The sequence below is a fragment of the Danio aesculapii genome, chromosome 17 (genome assembly GCF_903798145.1).
Source record: "Danio aesculapii chromosome 17, fDanAes4.1, whole genome shotgun sequence".
NCBI lineage: Eukaryota > Metazoa > Chordata > Actinopteri > Cypriniformes > Danionidae > Danio > Danio aesculapii.
This window is the reverse complement of record NC_079451.1, coordinates 26,989,602-27,011,089: the sequence shown is the minus strand read 5'-3', so window position 1 is coordinate 27,011,089 and position 21,488 is coordinate 26,989,602. Positions and strand designations below refer to the sequence as shown.

Below are 21,488 nucleotides of genomic sequence, written 5' to 3'. Positions count from 1 at the left end.
CACCGTTTATCTTACTTAAGGTAAAGAGAAAGAAATCAATAGAGCTGCTTTACCGTGCAGAAAGAACAAAGAAGCACAAACAAGACTAACCTGACATGTTTAATTGGCCAGAAATAAGTGAAATGTAAACTAAGGCATTAAAAGACATGCAGGTTCTTTCTAAATTGTTGTTGTAAACACATATAAGGATAGTGACATGAAATAATACATTCAGGAAAATTGAATGCTTGCAATCTAGAAACCTCCCAGGCGACATATGCACTTTTTCCTCACTGTTTGGCCAAAAAAAAATCTCTTTTATCACATCAAATCACATTAAAAATAAATGTAACACTCCATAAACCAGATCTGGAAGTGTAGCAGTTATCATACCCATAAATTCCCTCAGAGTTCATAATAAAGACAGCTGCGAGTGTGATAAAACAGTCCTCCGTGTGTCTAATAAATGTTGGATTTGGGCCCTGCTTGAGTCCTGTTTCTCAGTGGAACTGGGTCTGAGGCGGAGGCTAATAATAGTTCAGCCAGAGTCTGCTTCTTTATTGGAACACCATATAGATATATTTATCTATATGGGTTAAATATAACTATATCCCAGCAAACACTCTTATATTGCAGCCGGAGGACCAAATACCTTTACATAATCCATCTGCTGCATAATTATATACAGTTAAGCATCCTTTAAACTATAATAGCACAGGTAAAAGCCACTCTTGAATTTTTCAAATCTACACTTGTTTGTAAGGGCTTTCCATTTGTTTCTAACCTCAATACCATGGTATTGTTGGTGTTCGAATGGTTTGTTTTATTAAACAATATATTGAATACATATATCATCGCCTCTCTGGCGTCATTGCCAAACGGAAGACTTTAATTAGCTCATGTGTCTATGAATTAGTCATGATGTTTACCGTTTGATTGTGACCCAGATAGAAAAAAAGGTTGTTACACATGGGAAAAAATATGTCATAGGAAGACTACATATGTTATATTTATGGACAAATTTCATACATTAACAATAGGCTTTTTGCAATGGTCAGATAGGCTTTTTTTGCCCTATATTAAACAGCAGGAGCATACACACAGTACATATTGCAGTCTATTTGTGATTATGGGACTGTTTTCTGACTTGTAATGTATGCATGAGTCCTCATTCCAAGTCCCAAACGCTCAGAAGAGTCACTTTTTCCAAATCTCTAAAGGAACAGTCTATGTATGTACAGTATTAAAACTCAAATGAAGCTCTATCAATAACATTTCTATAATGCAGTTACACCATGAACATTTCTGTCCTGATTTAATTCTTTAAAAACATTACAAATGACTCAAATATTAATTACCACAGAAAAAATAATGTTTAAGCATACACTTTAATTAAATAATAGCTACTACTATTCTCGAAACAAAAGTCTTTACTAGATTGAAAGTACAAACAAAATTCAGTTTACTAATAGCTCTTTTCCAGTCCTCTTGTTTTTCTAGCTTTCTAATTAAATTATTCTTTTGTAGATAATATTTAATTTCATTCTATTTGAAAGTAACATTTAAAAATGCTGATCAGCAGATCGTTATTTATTGCATTTATTATTAAATTTATTACTTTATTACTCATATGACAATACATGTTTTTTTATAAAAAAAATTTTTTCATTGTAAAATTTTATTTCATCATATTAAAAAGTAGTATTATAAGTATCAACAGTAAATATGCTGATCAGTGAACCATCGTTTGTTATTTTCACACAGTCATATATAACTTACAATACTTGGACAGTACAGTTATTATTATACAGTACTCAGCATAATTGAGTACGCCTCATTTTGAAAATGAATATTTTGATTTATTTCTCAGTGAATATAGGTGATGTATTTTGGTGCATTTAAAAAAAACAGATTTATTAAACAGATATATTTATTAAAATTATATTTGAGTCACCAAACATATTTAGAAATGGAAAGATAACACAATTAGATTCAAGCAAAATATTGCATAATAAACTTCAACCTACAACATTTAAACTGAATTTTTTGAATTTTTTTGCTTCTCTTGATTTGTATTTAATGTTTTTCTACAACATATAAATTTGGGTGTACTCGTTTTTGGACCGTTATCGTAAGTTATTGTGTTAAATAAGCTCCAGATTTGCCTTCAGTACTGACTAATCTAATGTATATGCACAAATATAATATTGTATAGCTTCCTATTAAAAAGATATGAATTTAAAAGATAGATTTGTGAGGGGTGAACTCATATATGCTGAGCACTGTAGATATCAAAATTATTATAGGTATCAAAAGTAAAATTGCTTGTTAACTGCCAATTGTTGAATTTTGGCCTGTCGTAACTTTCAATATTTAAAGGTACATTTTATATCAGCCATTTATGACTTAAAACACTTAACTTATAAGTAATATTTTACATAATTACATAAAAATAGATTTATAATTTAAAAAGTTATAAAAAGTAAAATACCGATCAAAGTTTGATCATTGCTTATTTCTGTGCTGTGATTTATGACAGAGTGCCTCCATTCAAAAAACCTATTTACGAATTGCACTGAAAGATATTTGTACTAAAGTAAGTTTTCTCAAATAAAAATATACAAAAATGATGTACACTGTAAAACCCAACAGTCAACTTTATCAAATGAAATGAGTAGTAAACTCAAAATTTACTGAAAGTTAATTACTCATTTGAAAAGAGTTTTGAACTTAGGGCTGTATTTTGACGATCCATGCACAAAGTGCAGGGCGCCACTTTTGCTAATATAAAGACGTAATAAAAAATCTGCTTTGCGCCGTGGCACATGGTCTAAAGGGTTGAGCTTATTCTCTTAATGAGTTATAGGTGTGTTTTGAGAATAAACCAATCAGAGTCTCATCTCCCATTCCCTTTAAGAGTCAGTTGCGTCGCGCCATAGCGCATTTGCTATTTACATAACGTAAAGTAAGTGGAAAAACAGAGCATTTCACTAGCAAGAAAACAGTTAAACAGAGCATCTACAGCGCGAGAATGAGAGATGAGCCTCCTCATTATTAACTTTCACTTTCACTCTTGTGGATAGGGAAACCTTGTATGCACAGACATCAATTAGCCTATAAATAATTAATTTAGTTTGTTAAGCGCAAAGATTTGTTTCAAAACTATTTCTAAATTCAGTTCTAATTTTCAGCAAACGAATAAATGAACAATAATAACGAACAATACACATGCTGTGCCCCATATGGTCTAAAACCTGACAGGTGGGCAAATTTAAGCTTGTTTTTTAATAAAACAAATATAAATATGCATATAATAAATAATACTGCTAATAATGATAACATTATACAAAAGCAAATTGTCATGAATAAAGTGATAAAGCCTCCCGAGATGAAGAAGGCATGAAAGTATGGTTTTTATATTTATGTAGGCTAGACAATAATATGTTTTGTAATGATTTATATCCTATATATATCCTTATTATATCCTACATATATCCTTAATATTTTAATTCTTTTTCATATGTAAAGATATTTGCGTATTGCTCTACATCTTGTGTGTATTAAAGGGCACCTATGGTGAAAAATCTACTTTTAAAGCTGTTTGGACAGAAATGTGTGTATATATAGTTTATAGACAGTCATATTGGGGTGAAATAAACACAACCAGTCTTTTTTTTTCAAATTTAACAGCATAAAAACGGTGGACCAATTGGAGCGGTTTTCAGATCGATCGCAACTTGACGTAGGAGTGCGGTCCCCCTGCCCACCAATATTGATTGACAGGCTCGCGTCAACATGTCTCCGTAGTAACGCATATAATCATATCAACAAGACCAGACGTGCGCAAAGCAACCGGGAATAAAAGGTCTGTTCAGTTCGCTAGGATCATCAATCATCATCAAACGTGATCAAGAATGAGTTTTACATGTTTAAAATGTTTTAAAACAGTGCATGTGTGTAATGAAGTACAGCTATTTACTTCAGATTCACTTCATCACTATAGCCGCGTGTCAGAACAATTATAAAGGAAGATGCTTTAATCCCGGTTTGCGGATGTTAAATCAGGTTTATTTTGTACATTAACATAAGAGATATCCATCCAGCAGTGAGGATTAACCTGTATCCTGTCACATATGCGTGCAAAAAAATGTGCAAAGCTAAACGCATGCGCTGTCTCTGTCTCTCTCTCGGTGTGTGTGTGTGGGTGTCTGCGCTATGTGTGTGTGTCTGTGCTACGTGTTTATGTGTCCTCGCTGTGTGTGCGCGTGAACTTTGTAACGACATTGTGTGTGACCCATGGTTGCAACTCACAAAAAATGCATCAAATACTGATTGGTAAAGTTCTTACTGTTGTATTTCTCACAAACGCAACGTGAGATCTGCTTCCTGAGGCAGCCGAAGGCGGCGATTGAGGCATGTTGCTGACGGGCATGTAGGAACGGTGGGCGGGGAGGACTAGCCTTAAAGGCACAGTACAAAAAAACAGCAACCAGGTTTTACCGGCTATAATACAGACACTTCAGACAGCTATAACAAATACTCTGATGGTTATTTTGAGCTGAAACTTTACAGACACATTCTGGGGACACAAAAGACTTATCTTAAATCTGGAAAAAGGGGTAACCTAAGTGCCCTTTCAGCAGTGTGTAAGCGAGGCACACAACTAACGCGCTCTGCGCTGGACAATAGACCGGCTTTGTTTTGGTCTATAGAACAGACTATTATAGTTTCTCAAAATAGCAATGCGCCTCCTTTTTTAGATCAGAAAGCCTGTGGGCTCGCATATGAACACAAATGCATTTGCTATTTAAACACCGTGGCGCAAAACGTCAAAACGACTCTTGCGCCAAGCTGAAACTAGCAAACAACAATTGCATCGCGCCTTGCGCCACATTGTATCGGGTGTATGATAGGGCCCTTAGTGTTGAAGGTAATAAATTAATTAAGTACCTCATTGCTTGAACTTAAATAGAGTAAGTTCACTCAACTAACTCTATTCAGTAGTACTCAAACGTTTAGTTTTTTTTTTTTTAACTCAAAACGGTTTGAGTTGCCTTAACTTATTTGGTTTTACTGTGTACAAATTGTTGAGAATGGAGTCCACTGTAGATGCTTACCTCAAACAGCAGAAATCTAAAACATTCCTTTAACATTTAAACTTTTGAATGACTTTAACATTTGAATGACTGTCAAAAGTCACGAGTGCTAAAAGGTCATATGCGTGTCAGTGGTTTGACACTAGTCATTTACTCAATATGTCCCTTCATGACCCTGCAAAATGTGTGTGTGTGTGTGTGTGTGTGTGTGTGTGTGTGTGTGTGTGTGTGTGTGTGTGTGTGTGTGTGTTTGGCAGGTGTGAGTGAATCAGCCGCCGCTGAGGGATCAGATTCTGTGAGATCGTGATGAGTGTGGTAAATCTGATCTGAGATCAGTGACACAAAACCAGTACATCAGCATGAGGCACACACTGTAAAAGCACTATGGTGAATTCACTAAAGCACAAAAATCTGCAGCTTATCGACTAACCGTCTCATCAACGAGCATCAGTCTTTTGATTCTGTTTTTTCAAGTAAAATAATTTAGCCCTTTCAAATTCAATTGAAAAACACATCTATAAGTCTATAAATATCTGAAACGGAGAGATCTTCTGAAACACAAGCACAAGTAAACAGGTACGCAAACATGCTGATTAAAATAAACATCCATGTGAGGTTAATAATAGTTTTAATCTATTCAAAGCTGCGCCTCATAAGTCACCCGTTTTCAATGTGTACAGAACATTCCGGTTTATTCTTCTGACTCACACTTTGGCACAATTATGCAGCGATTAATTATGGGATGGGAGACAAGAACGCGAGTGTGTTATACATTTTAGCGTGGCTGCAATGACTTGCAGTTTTTAAAGTCTCTTGTGCACATCAAGGTGGCATTCGTTGAGATACAGTAATATTTAGAAATATTATTACAATTTGAAATAATCATTTGCTGGTTTATTGTACTTTAATATGCAATTTATTTGTGTGATTCAATGCTGAATTTTCAGAGTCATTACTGCCGTCTTCAGGGTCATATGATCCTTCAGAAATCATTGTAGTTTGCTGGTTTGGTGCTTAAAGGGTCATGAAACCCCCCTTTTTCAGTTCAAGTCTACCTCAAAAAATGCTACATGATTAACGTGGAGCGCCACGAGCAGAGGGCGGAGTGGGCATAGCCAGCAGAGCAGGGGAAAAGGGGGGGGGGGCAATAAACAACTGTCAGTTGGCACAAAATCAGACAAAAATAAAAAATAAATCAGACACAAAACGTGAGGAGACCCATGATTTTATAGTTTACAATGGTAAAATGCAAAGAAATAAACAGTATTTTAATGCCCTGCTCCATATATGATAAGCTATTCGTTATTTCATATAATATATACACATAACCACAATTGGTCATATCATTATATAATAATGATAATCGTGTTAATCGTTATAATCGTGTTTATATAAACAATACATATGAGGTGGATTTCTCTCCTCCTCAATCCCAAGTCTGAATGCAGACACAGTGGATAGCAGTGCAGCAGCTCTCGTTCTCTATCTATTCTAACCATTGGTCATGCCGGTAATCTGGAGGATTTTAAACATGTACAAACACAGCAGCATGGATAGGCGATGAGTCTGAATGGTAACAAACTCAACTGATAAAAGACAAAGTCTGCCATTCTTTAATTCTTGTACAGCTCTCCCCACAAAAATGCTTGCTTACAGCATCTTGGGGAAAAACATGCAACAAACACATACGACCCTTCATGAACTGCTAAATACTGCGTGCTGTGCGCGGCCACGGTCTCACAGCATGGCACTCTGTCCATATGGGTCTGTCTGCATTCACAAAGCACATGAATAATTAAGAAGCAGGGTCTTCTCACAGCATAAGAAAACTCAGTCTATGAATAATAATAATGAGAAACCGTCACGTCATCTCTGGACAGGCAGATAGCGCTACATCACCAATTTTGATCCCGCCCCAATAATGATTTTAAACCCGGAAAATGAATTTGGTTGACAAAAGCTCAAAATTATACAGCTTTCCTCACAATCAAAGCTGACAGGTGCTAACGCTGTCTTAACTGGTGCTCAACCCACACAAATCTGTTAAAATCTCCTAAAGTACAAAGTCTTGAACCTTTAAAGGGCACCTATGATGAAAATCATCTTTTATACGCAGTTTGGACAGAACTGTGTGTATTTATAGTGTGTCCACAGTCATATTGGGCTGATATAAAGACAAGAAGTGTCTTTTTTTTAATTTCCTGACGTTAAAATAGGATCCAAATCCCTCACATTTTGAGGCCCACTGCAACGTGACGTAGGAGTGTGGTTTCCCGCCCACCAAATTGATTGACAGCCACTTGTTAATATTTCTCCATAGTAACACGTATAGTCATATCAATAAGACAGAACGTGCGAAAAGCAACTTTGATTAAAAGATCTGTTCAGCTCTCTGTGATCATCAATCATCATCAAATATGATCAAGAATGAGTTTTACAAGTTTAAAACATTTTCAAAACATGTTAGTAATGAATTACAGCGATTTACTTCAGCTTTACTTTATCACCACAGCCGCATGTCAGTACAATTACAAAAGACGACGCTTCAATCCCAGTTTGTGGACGTTAAATCAGGTTTATTTGTACATTAACATAACGGATATCCATACAGCAGTGGATATTAACGTGTATCAACGTGTGTGTCTGCTGTGTGTGAACTTTGTAACATTGTGTGTGACTCATTGTTGCAGAAAGGCTTGAATTAACCCCACAACAAATACATCAAATAATCATTGATAAAGTTCTTACTGTAGTATTTCTCACAAACGTTACGTGAGATCTGCTTCCTTCATATCTGTCACTGTGCTGTTTATCTGACGCAGCCGAGGTGAAGACTGAGGCACACTCTGACAGGCACGTGGGAACGGTGGGCGGGGAGAACTAGCATTAAAGGCACAGGCAACAAAAAAGCTACATTGTGTTCAGAGCAGAAAATCTAATATTCTGAAAGCTATAATAAGTAATCTGATGGGTGTTTTGAGCGGAAACCCTACAGACACATTCTGGAGACACAAAAGACGTATCCTAAATCTTGAAAAAGGTGTAAAATAGGTGCCCTTTAAATCAAAGTTGAAAATTGTGTGCAGTTTCATATTGTGAAAATAAATATTCTTCCCCAAGATTTGATGAATTACATGAATACAACACACAATGTTTTATAACACACATCAGTTTTGATTATCTGAATGCACTCTTGCTGAACAAAAGTATTATTATTTCTTTCAAAAAATAAATCACTAACCAAAAAATGTAGTCACACTTCATTTTAAGGTACAATTCTCGCTATTAACAAACCATTAACTAAGCTCAGTAAACTACTAATTTGCTTCTTAATAAGTAGTAGGTGGGTTTAGGTATTGGGTAGGATTACTGTAGGATGTAGAACAAGATCATACTTTATAAGTACTAATAAACAGCCAATATCTTATCAAAGGACAGGTAATTAGCCAGTAGTTAACAGTGGGAATTGGTTAATTGAAGTGTTCTCTTAACTTTTACTAGAGATAGTGTGCAAACGTGATAGCAAAAGTACACAAAGACAGTGTGCAGCAGAGGCAGAGAAAGCGTGCGTATGCTTTTATTTCAGAGAATTACAGTGTGCTGGGAATTTGTTTTTCTGCTTGGATGTGCACACAGTCGGCTTTTAGTTTGAATTATGAAAGATTGGAGATGAGAGCGCTCCCTCTCACCCGCTGTCTCTCTCTGTCCCCTCCTTCCCTTCTTTTATAGCGTTCAATCCCCAGTCTAACACCTCCAGCATCACACACTCTTTTAGAGCTGCAGAATGAGTTTCCCTGTTTGATGATGATATATTTAGGGGGAGAAAAGCAAAAGCTGAATACGCAGGTGGGTTGTGCGTGTGCAGGAGTGCGAGGGACGCGTGGAAACAGAAGGAGTCTAACAAAACACCATTAGGAATCTCTGTGAGCGCAAATAACACCAGCCTCCTCGTACACGCAGACACGCGCACCTTTGTGAAACGCTTGAGCTTTTGTTATGTAATCCCTCTTTGCTTGTCTGTCCTCTCTATGCCTCATATGTCTTTCAAGGGCGAAGGTTTACAAAACAGCAGAAACAATGACAGGCCTCGCTATCTGTCAGCCTGAGTGCTGACAGCTTCACTTGAATTTGATTTAAAATCTGTGTACAGCAATATTAAAATATAGGTAACACTTTATAATAGAAATCATTTCTTAAGCATTAGCAAATAGTCAAGAATACAGCATCTGTATTTATAAACAGCTTACTAATGTTTATCAATGTAAAGTTAATGTTTAAATGATGAATTAACTATTTGCTACACTGTAAAAAAAAATGCTTGTCTTGTTGTCACAACACAAATCGGTTAACTCAACTTTAACGCTTTTACAAATTTAAGTGGATTTAACATAAAACAATTAAGTTGTCCCTAAAAACACAAAATAATTGTGTTGTTTTAACTTATTTTAAATAAGTAGCCTGGCTTCAAAGCCTGGAGTTATTACACTGTAAAAAGTGATTAGTTACTTAAAGCAAGTAAACAAATTCCCTTTAAAGTGTTGTAAAAAAAATAAATGAGTGAATATAGAAGAGAGAAACCAGTCTAGGAGACTCGAAACAACCAGAATTCCTTTATTGCGACGTGTTGGTTAATCTGCAGTCAAACAGCGTCTTCGAGAAGTCCATGTGTCTGCAGAGCCTACTGGAGGTCTGCAGTCTGCAAGTCTGAATTAAGACAAAGATGTCCTGTCTATATTGTCTTAGGAGGAGGGGAGATGGCTAAACAAAGCATGCAAATTCAGTTTTGGAGTCAGCAGGGTAAATTGGCATATAGGTGTAGAAACCAGCCCAGCTACTGACCAAGTTAATCAACAAAAGGGTTTCTGTAGCATGAAAGCATGACCCGCAAATTATGTTCTGGAGACAGAAACCGCCTGACCAGTTGACTGAAAAGAGAAAACAAGTTACACAACCATGCTGTGAAACTGACACTTTGCATTAATTTGGAATATAAATTTATATTCCCACAAAAGCAACAAGTTGACTTTAAAAAAATAATGTAAGTAAACCCACTGTAACTTGGAAGTGTTAAGTTGACTTAATTTTTATAATTATGCAAATTGTACTCACTTTTTTTTTTAAGTCAACTAATCCCTTTTTACAGTGTCAGACTATTTAGCACATCTGTTTTCGATTAATTACTGTAATTATTACAATATTGCATATTTGGTGCTTCATTAAGTCTATAAAATCTACAATTATAGCTTCACTGTAAAAAATGCAGGGTTCCACACAATTCCTTCATGTTGTCCCAACACAAATTAAGTTAACTTAACACTTTAACAAATTTATGTGGATTGAAGGTAAAAAAAAATTAAGTTGTCCCAATGAAATCTCAAAAATTGTGTTGTTTCAGCTCATTTTAAATAAGTAGCTTGAACGAGCAAAAAAATAAATACATATTTTGAGTGTTGCATTGAATTTAGAAGACACACTGGAGTCTGGAAGACTGGAGCAGATTTATTTTACTGTATGTCATTTTGCTAGATACAGAAATGCTGGGAGAAAACAAATATAATAAATGTGTATTGGGAAAAAGTGATAAGTTTACTTTTATTTTTAAAAAGTGAATAATAATTATAAAAATGAAGTCAACTCAACAGTTCCAAGTTACAATGGGTTTACTTTATTTGTGTAAAGTCAACTTGTTGCTTTTAAGGCAACTGGTTTACCTGCTTTAAGTAACTAATCCCTTTTTACAGTGTAGTTCTGAGTTTTTGTCAAACAACTGAAAAACGTGTTATTAACCACCCAGACAAATGATAAAAGATAAACCAAATAACAGAAACGCTTGGTTCCACACAATTTCTTCATGTTGTCCCAACACAATTTATTTATTCATTTTCCTTCAGCTTAGTCCCTTTATTTATCAGGGATTACCACAGCGGAATGAACCGCCAACTTATTTAGCATTTGTTTTACACAGCAGATGCCCTTCCAGCTGCAACCCAGTACTGGGAAACACTCATTCACACACATACAATATGGCCAATTTAGTTTATTCAATTCACCTATAGCGCATGTCTTTGGACTATGGGGGAAACCGGAGCACCCAGATGAAAACCCACACAAACACGGGGAGAACATGCAAACTCGACACAGAAATGCCAATTCACCCAGTCGAGTCTCAAACCAGCGATCTTCTTGCTGTGAGGCGAGAGTGCCATGAAAGAGTGGGAACCCAGTGCATGGATAAATACACACTTTCAAGTGTGACATATATGATCTGTACGTCTTTGCTATAGCTGTCAACATATGTTAGTTTGGGTTTCTTTGTGCCCAGAAATATAGATGGCGGCTATAGGGGTGGATTTATTTACGGATAGTGGCAGGGCATGTGTGTGTGTCCGTGCCTAGGATGAGAAAGTCTGAATGGGAGGCCAGCGGTGTGGTCATTACTGTCCATCATATCTGTAACGCTAACAGAAGCAAGACCCTTGACGTCATTCAGAAGCACAATCTACCAAGGCTGTCTATCTGTCTGACTGATTTGATTCAGGTCTCTCCTTCAGCCTGGATTCTTTCTCGAAGGAAGCAGCGGTCATATTTTTCTCCACCTGCTGCCAAACACGATGAGTTATTTAGAGTTCAATTACAAAGAAACATTGCATTCAGATGGAAAGTGGCAATATGACAAATCTGAGCACATTAAAGCCCAAATGAACCAATTTTGTGCGAGACATCATGGGGAAATGCATAATACGCTCTGTTTCTCCCACTAATACACACCGCTTAAGAATCATTATGTGGTGTCTAACTTCACAATTGGGAAGAATGGGATTTTCTGATTGTGTGCATTTTTTACCATAGTCAATTCTTTCTGCAATTGCTTGCAGCTAGATTTATCTAATAAAGGGGAACACTCTCCAATTGTTTTTGGGATGCTGGAATTTGTCATTTTTAACATTTGACTGAACTCTTTTGGAAATTGACAACTAAAATTTTTCTGCCAACATACAGAGCGTAGAGCTGTGCTGTTATTTTAGCCTGTTGAAAGAAAAAAGTTATATGAGGGCAGGTTAGAATAATATTGAAGCATGTTTCTATTACAGATATCAACTAAAATAGATTTCATTTAATTGTGTTAAAGTTTTTAGCACCAATATCTTAATTTTAAGGTTATCAAGAAGCTACTCTTCTCAAAACAGTGACAAAATTAGAAGATATAAACATTCACATAAACATAAAGCTTTAGGTTTGTCACTTCCAGCAAAGTAAATCAACTTTTTTAATGACACCTCATGCTTAAGGTTCTCCTCAAATCTACTGACCAATCAAATGTTCTCTGCTAGAAATATTCCTCAGAGATTTCAGTCCATATTGACATGATAGCATCACACAGTTGCTGCAGATTTGTTGGCTGCACATCCATGATGTGAATCTTCTCTTCCACCACACCCTAAAGGTGCTCTATTGGATTGAGATCTGATAACTGTGGAGGCCATTTGAGAACAGTGAACTCATTGTCATGTTCAAGAAACCAGTCTGAGATGATTCGTGCTTTATGACATGGCACGTTATCCTGCTGGAAGTAGCCATCAGAAGTTGGGAACACTGTGGTCATAAAGTGATTGACATGGTCAGCAACAATAGTCAGGTAGGCTGTCGTGTTGTCACAATGCTCAGTTGGTACTAATGGGTCTAAATTGTGCCAAGAAAATATCCCCCACACCATTACACCACCATCAGCAGCCTGAGCCAATGATGCAGGATGGATTCATGCTTTCATGTTGTTGAGGCCAAATTCTGACCCTACCATCCAAATATCGCAGCAGAAATTGAGACTCATTAGACCAAGCAATGTTTTTCCAATCTTCTATTATCCAATTTTGGTGAGCCTGTGCAAATTGTAGCCTCAGTTTTCTGTTCTTAGCTGACAGGAGTGGCACCCGGTGTGGTCTTCTGCTGCAGTAGAACCATCAGCCTCAAGGTTGGACGTATTGCGTTCAGAAATGCTCTTCAGCACACCTCGGTGGAAATTTGTGTTAATGTTGCCTTTCTATCAGCTTGAATCAGTCTGGCCATTCTCCTCTGACCTCTGGCATCATCAAGGCATTTGCGCCCATGCTCGATTTGAACTGCAGCAGATCGTCAAAATCAGAAGATATAAATGTAACTTTTTTTGGAAATGACATTGTAAGGCTCAAAGTCAATGGAATGAAAGCTAAAATAATAAGAGCTATGACTTTGTTGTATAACAAAGTCACACAGACAAAACTTTTGTCATTGTGAGATATAAAATCAACATTAGGAAATATAAAGTCAAACTACAATATTTAATATCAAAATTGGGAGATTGTAAAGGTTGTGAAGTCACAAAATACACATTGCAAATAGCCATGTGTCTCACCTGTCCACTTTTGATTTAATCACTTTAGACAGATTTTGATACCACATACGAGGTGTTATTTCATCAAATACCAAGTGAGTGTGTGTGTGTGTGTGTGCGTGTGTGTGTGTGTGTGTGCGCGTGTGCGCGTGTGAATGTGTTTTGAAAGCAAGAATCTGTCCCCTGTCTGAGAAAAGGATGACTTTCAACCCCCCAAAGCTACATCTGAACTTTTCACAAACACCTTCTGACGGCCTGTTCTCACAACATTTACACAGCCTTTACAAAACCTTCACAGTGTATATGAGATTACAGCTTTCAACCTTTATCAGCTGAAAAATACCAGACGAATACAAATGCAAACAACAATAAATGCACAGCCAATCAAACTCAAAGAAAACAGCTAATTGTTACTGCACAAATCAAGCAAGCGTCCACTGCACTACCCTACTCAAAATGAGAGGAGAGCATGTTTGTGTTGTTCTGCTCCCACTAATTTCACAGACAGATTGGTGGTACAGATGCTCGGGCACCCTGTCCCTCCTAATGAATATTCAGGACATCAATATGAATATTAACATATTGAAGATGGAGTCATACAAATACAACATCCAACTTGCAATAGTGACAGGAACAAACTGTCTCCGTATGCAGAGAGAGTACACACACGCACACACACACACACACACACACACACACACACACACACACACACACACACACACACACACACACACACACACACACACACACACACACACACACACATGAATACACACACAAACACAGAAAATCTTCTTTTGATAAGCTTTTTCAATAATAACAGTTGTTAAACTTATCAACTGTCCAGACTGGTCAAAACTAAATGGCAGTATATGCTGTATATGCATTTCTGTGCAAGGGAAATACACCTTGAATATACTCTGACCAGGTACAGCCTAAATATTCTCTCTCCAGACCTACTAACAGACACTCAGTCAGCAGAGGCTTGACTTTAGAAATCTGCTCAATAAAAGCCTTCAATTCTGAAATATACATGAGCTTCAATAAATAAGTTAGAATGCAGAACATCTTGCAAAATTCACGACACTGAACACAGAATCTCCAGGACAGTAAGTGTAATCTTACTATAAAAGAGAAACTTGAAGTGGCTGTAATTATATTGCTGAATTATATACATGCATTGCATAATATTGCAAAGCCAGGTTTTGAATAGAAGCATTAAAAAGTTCACAACTGGAGGAGGTTATCTGCTCTGTGTGAAGTGACAGACCACAATTCATATTGCTTATTAGAATTTATGGTATAAAGGGCTGTTATTAATCTGGGGTCGCCACAGTGGAATGAACCGCCAACTTATCCAGCATAGGTTTTACGCAGGGAATGCCTTTCCAGCCGCAACCCAACACTGGGAAACACTACGACCAATTTAGCTTATTCAACTGACCTATACCACATGTCTTTGGACTGTGGGGGAAACCGGAGCACCCAGAGGAAACCCTCGCGAACATGGGGAGAACATGCAAACTCCACACGGAAATGCCACAGAAATGCCAGAAATCCTTCTAGCTATAAGACAATCGTGTTACCCACTGCACCACAGTGACACCCACTGAATTTAAACAAACAAATTAAATTTAGCAATGTTCAACTTAATTTGTTTGTTTAAATTCAGCCCAAATAAATTGTTTACACTTACATAAATTTAGTTAAAAATTCAAAGGAAATTCAAGGAGTCATCTTTGAATCTTTTATTTTCAGTGTGTGTGAAGTGACAGAGCACAATTCGTATTGCTTTTTAGAATTTAGGTATAAAGGACCATTACAAAATCTGAATTTTAAAATGTCTATCCATATGATGTAATTGCTTGACACAAAGTCTGTATGTAAAAATGTCTGTATTTATTTATTTGGTTTATTTATTTATTTGTTTGTTTTAAAATGACTTCGACTGTACGATTAATCGAAATCAAATTGCAATCACGATATGAAACGTTGCGATTAGCTTATATAATTTCCCCCACCCAGAGAAATTGCTTGACTGCCATCTGTGTGTGATAGTCTAGCCAATTGAGTGAGCACACTTTCGTTCTGCCCAATCAGAATTGGGCAACCAAACTATGCTGAATGCCCACTATAAAGCAAACAAACGGGAAAGTGCGGACAAGTGGGATGATGGCATCTGCCCCTTCGGAAGCATTAATATACGAATTTAAATCAAAGAAAAACATCATGTCTGTAATATGGGAATATTTTGGTTTCAGCCACAGACACAAAACAAATTGTTCCCACAACAGGGTGAAATACAACAACCAGCACATAAAAAAGCACCAGAGGCAGCTATATGAGGAGCGTCTTGCTAAAAAATCAACTGAAAGTATTGCTAGTGACCCTCAATCTAGTAGCTAGCAACAGCAAACTACAATTTCAGAGTTGTTTGCAGCTTTTACACCATATGAAAAAACATCATGAAGCACCAGAAGATAACTAACTCACTACTGTTTGCTCTAGAGAAAAATTTGTTCTCTTATTCTGAATATTTAAAAACAAATTTGAATAAAAGTCGGAGTAATTTAATATCTTTTCAGTTCCTTTTTTTAACTAACACTCACTGCATTTTAGCAGTAATAAGCTACGATATAGAATATTGAGCTGAAGCTCAACTGCAAAATTAAATAGCAAATCAAATTGAAATCGCAATATCTGTTAAAAAAAATAAGTAAAACAAAAGTTAGATATTTACCCTTAATTGCACAGCCCTAGTGGTTGGCACTGTCACCTCGCAGAAAGAATTTCTCTGTGAAGTTTGCATGTTCTCCCATGTTTGTGAGGGTTTTTCTCTGGGTGCTCCGGTTTCCCCAACAGTCCAAAGACAAGTGTGGTATACAGTAGGTATGCATGTGGTATAAACAAAATTGGCCGTAGTGTATGAGTGTGTATGTATGAATGAGAGAGCGTTTGGGTGTTTCCCAGTGTTAGGTTGAGGCTGGAAGGGCAACCACCGCATAAAATATATGACAGAATAATTGGTGGTTCCTACCCCTGTGGCAACCCCTGATAATTCAGGTACTAAGCTGAAGGATAGTGAGACAAAAATAGCAGTGGGTTTGATTAAAAAAATAAACACAAATGACCTTATTTTCTTACATTATAATATAGTTTAATTTTAAGTATATCTGATTTTCCATTAAATAAACAGTAGAGCAGTTTGTTAGCAACACCAAGAACATAGATTTGAATGGGCAGTAAACGCCAGAGCTTAAAAATGTTGACACTGAACGTAATATAAGTGGACTTTAAATAAAAGCCTCTTCTGAATGCAGAAATGTACTGTTTTACATATTAAATTATCCTGTAGCAAAATATCTGATGTGCATGTTTAATGGTCAACCAACTGCTTGTCCCTGTTTAAATAACTCTATGTGTCTTTCAGCTTGTGTTCAGAAAGATCAGTGATGTGAAGCGTGAGGAAGAGGAGAGGCTGAGGAGGAAGAACGAGGCCCCTCTGAATCTCCCCCCAGATCATCCCGTTCGCCGTCTCTTCCAGCGTTTCCGTCAGCAGAAGGAGGCCCGCCTTGCTGCTGTACGGCCCAATTCTGAAGACTCTGATCTTGAGAAGGGTCAAATCCACAATGAAGTCATCAGCCAAGATGTGATTGCCACCACAAGCATCGTTACTGTAACAGAGAGTCCAGCTACACCCATCCCATCCCACTTCATCAAAAACCGCACCCTAGGTCCATTCGACCAGGCGAAGCTTAGTGCCCCTGCCCCAAATGCCCCCCGCATGTCTGAACCACGCGCACGAGGATGGGCAAGGTTCAGGGAGAGCGTGGCAAAGCCTGAGAGCTGGGGAAATGTTCCGAAAGCAGAATCCATGGAGACTCTGCCTGAGCGGAGTAGCTCCGCAAAGATTTCAGAGCCCAGCGGACTCAAGAAGACAGACTCCTGTGATAGCGGCATCACCAAAAGTGACCTACGGCTGGATGAGGGTGGCATCCGCACCCCTGTAGACCGCAGTCCAGTTCAGCTTGATGGAAAATCTCCCCCAATCCCGCCCATTCCCACCATTCCCGAACACACACTGCATGCCTCGCTCCTGGAGCTCCGTACTGAACTCAAAGAGGAACTGTCTGTGCTTGGGAACCGAATGGTAGCGCTGGAGGCGCAGGTCGCTGAGGTGCTGAGGTTGTTAAGAAACAGAAAGTCTCCAACCTCACCCATGTCGCTCTTCCAGATCTCACGGCCAACATCGCCAGACACGGACAAGGAGGACATGTTCCCTTGAAGAAAATGAGGTAAGAATATTTATTCTTGAAAAGGGAAACTATTGAGACTTCCTCTGAGAAGAGAAGAAGAAATGGAACCACTTCTGACATCTGTGCCAGCAAAAAGCATGACAGACTCTGTCTGTGTGAGTGAGAGTGAGAAAGAGTGAGGGAAAGGATGGAATAAGACACTGGAAAGGAGGAGAGGATGTCTTATCCCAAGGCAGAGCATCTGCAATACCAAAGTGATGGTGTGTTGGTTGTCACACGGAGACTCTTTGTGTGGAACTGCTCCCTGTTTTAGTCCTGCGAGGCTGACAGACAGTGAGAGCTCTTGCCGCAGGGCCCACTCTGACTGATGGTTGTCATGGCAATGCACCGTCCCCAAATGCAAGTGCGGACCCTTCAAGATCCAACTCATGTAGCAAGTCTTCCCCTCTCTCTTTCGCTCTATCACACACACCGCTGTTTATGCTCTGCACTTTTTCTGGTGCAGAGATCTTTTCTGCACCATCCTGCTGGTTAACTCACCGCCGAATATGAGCCTTTTTCAGGAATCATAGCTACGCGTCTTGCGCAGATATACGGCGGTGTGCATTTGAGCTGCTAGACGAAAGATTGAAGAACACAAGAGTATTCCAGGAACCACGGAAACCCTAGACAGCTTCGGTGATCACTTTAGACAAATGTGTTTGTACAATGACAAATCAACTACTATCCCAAGAGTTGTACACATTACAGGAGAAACTAATGAGCTCTGTAGGGGTTTTATAGTGTAACAGCTGTTAAGACCCTTTTCCATGACTTGCGTCAATGCATCTCTCAACAAAATAAAAAATTATATCTGACAACAGTGGTTTAACAGATGCTTAGGAATATTAGTACCATATCGTTGTGGGATAATATTACGGTTTAGTTTTTTCGACACATATCAGCCAACATTTAATATTGTACAGTATATTTATCTTTATGTTTAGGTAACATTGGCTGTCGTTAAATGCTCACTTGATCGTTAAAAACACATATTCAACAAGACTGTTAATTGCAATCTGTAGCAAATTTCTGAATGATTTTTTTTCAGTGTCCGTTATGTTGTGAGGCCTAACTTCACATTTAGTATTTATAATATGCTGTTGTTTTATGATTTATTTTGTAATTTATACATAAAGCATTTAATTTTTATCATTATCAGTTATTAGTCATAGTTTTTATGGCTTTTATCATTATCCATCAGAAAATTTACATTGGTTCATCCCTATAAATATTTTTAGTCTGGTCCAGTATAAGAGTGAGTGAACAAAAAAGGGCAAAGACAGACCTTTCATTACTACAATTATTACAACACATCTAATATATATATTTTTTCTATTAATAGACATTTCAATGTGGTCATGTCATTGGCCCATGAACATTTCCTGCTTGTTTTCAAACTATTTTAAACTGTAACAAAAGGCAATTCAATCATAACTTAATGTTAAAACAGCTGTCATAACATTACTTATCAATATGTGGCTCTTGGTGGATTCTGAAAAGCTATAGAAATTAAACATGTACAACAGGAAATACGTTGGGACCATTGTTGTTGTTTACATCCTTCAAAATGGTCTATATACTCAAAAAATTGCCCATTGCCTCTGCCCTTAAACCTTATATTGATATTCCTTTGTTATTTTAAGCATTGTGTTACAGTGTGTGATCTTTGCATCAGAGGCAAATGCTGTAGCATGATGTTTAATCATTGGTAGATGTTGAAGCAAGTCATGTGAAAGGATCTTCATCTCCTCTGGTCTACATGAAGCATAGTCAGACAAGGTCATTAGTGACTTGTTGGGCTGCAGTTTTATAAAATAACAAATGAAAGAACTAGTGAATTGAAAAGACGAATGTTGATTCTTTATTAATGATTGGGTCTTCCAGAAAGCACACACATATTACTGTTGGCACACTATTATTGTTATTATTCAGACCTGTAGTGCATTGTAGCTGTGTTTTTCTAAATGAAATGATGGATGTAATCAATACACACGGTTTTTTGGTCACAAAATCACAGTTCATCATAACAGTTAAGGTGTGGTCACATTAGTGCAATTTTGGTAAAAATGTCCTTTGTTAAACATACAGATGTTTGAAGCTATTTTTGCTTGGCTTTTTGCACAAGTTGTAATATTAAATGTGATTCTGTTAAAAAATAAAGACAGGTGTGTTTAACAAAATCATCTACAACTGATTGACAATGCCTGTCTCTCACTAAAGGGCTAGTTCACCCAAAATTCTGTCATTTACTCAAACTTTACTTGTTTAAAACCTACGAGTTTCTTTCTTCTTTTTAAATGAAGATGTTTTCAAAAAAAATTGTAGCTGGATTTCTGGTAGCTGACACCCATTTACTTCCATAAAAGTTAATGGGTCCCAGCCAAGGTTAAAATTGTTTTGTATTTTTCATTTGTTTTAGTTTTTATTTCATTTTGACTTTTTGTTGTCAAATTCAGTTAGTTTTAATTAGTTTTTAGTGATAGATTCACTATTTTTTAAATTAATTTTAGTTTAGTTTTTTTTACTTTATGTTAAGATTTTTGTTAGTTGTTATATAATAAAAACTCAACCAAAGATAAGCTAAAATTTTATTTTGACAAAAGAACACTACCATCTACCCATACTCAAATTCAAATACAACAGCCCACAAGAAAGCCGTAAGTAAAATATGTGTGCAAGGCTGCTTATGAGGTTATACACAGTGGTTATGTGGAGTTCGGATCTTTAAGGCGAACCGGATCTTTTGTGACAATCTTCCCATGTTTGAACTCAACATATCAAAAATATGTTGTCAGCAATCATACTTTCAGTCAGTTAAAACATTAATATGACCTGAAAAGTTACTTACAATTACGTTTTGCAACCCAACTGTAGCATGATTCGCTTATTTTGCCATTACGACTTTCGGTTATGAAATAAACATACGTTTCCCCTTAAATCCTCTCATTTAAGCCCTCGGTTTAAAAGTACTGCAGTCGTTCAAGTTTAGTTCAGTCACAGCAGGCGGTCATGTACTGATTGTGTTTGATTCACCATCTGTAAGTTGTTTATGGATGTGCTTAACGTTACTGGAGACGCGAACCGTTTCAAATGATTCAGTTCGATTTGGCGAATTAGTTCAACCGGTTTATTTAGAAGATCTGGTTTAAAAGAACGATTCGCGATCACAAAAACAGAAATAAAACCCATCATTGGGCACAAATGTGTTAAATGAATACTTTTAAATGTCTTCTCGGGTCGTATTTAATGTCGCCGTGCTGCTGTAGTGTCCACTCGTTGTTTTTGTCGCGGGTACAATTGCGAGGATGACTGGAGGAACAGCTTGATCAGGCCAGGCATCAGGATTACTAACTCTGAGACGTCGTACGGGTCAAACACCTGTCATTTAACTGGCAGCGTGGAGCAAATTTACTCCTATAAGCCTTACAACATGTATCAAATACATTTACAAAGACGAAAACGAAAGACGTTTTTGCTATATTTTCAGTTAGAGTTAGTTTTTATATAAAATACAGTTTCAGTTCTAGTTTAAAAAACTCGTTTTTATTTTTATTTCAGTTAACGAAAATGTTTTTCAATTGTAGTTTCTTGCCCCCTTTGTTTTCGTCAACTATAACAACAAACCAGCCTTCCTCAAAATATCTAGTTTTGTGTTCAACAGAAGAAAGAAGCTCATAAAGGTTTAAAACCACATGAGGGACAGGGAATGGTTTACTGTTTATTTTTTGGGTGTACTATCCCTTT

The 21,488-nt window shown here is 37.2% G+C and overlaps 1 pseudogene; it reads left to right on the top strand.

The window, feature by feature from the left end:
- LOC130244742 (potassium voltage-gated channel subfamily H member 1-like) overlaps positions 1-18,431 on the top strand; it is a 40,914-nt pseudogene extending 22,483 nt beyond the window's left edge.
- Positions 18,432-21,488: the final 3,057 nt, after the last annotated feature.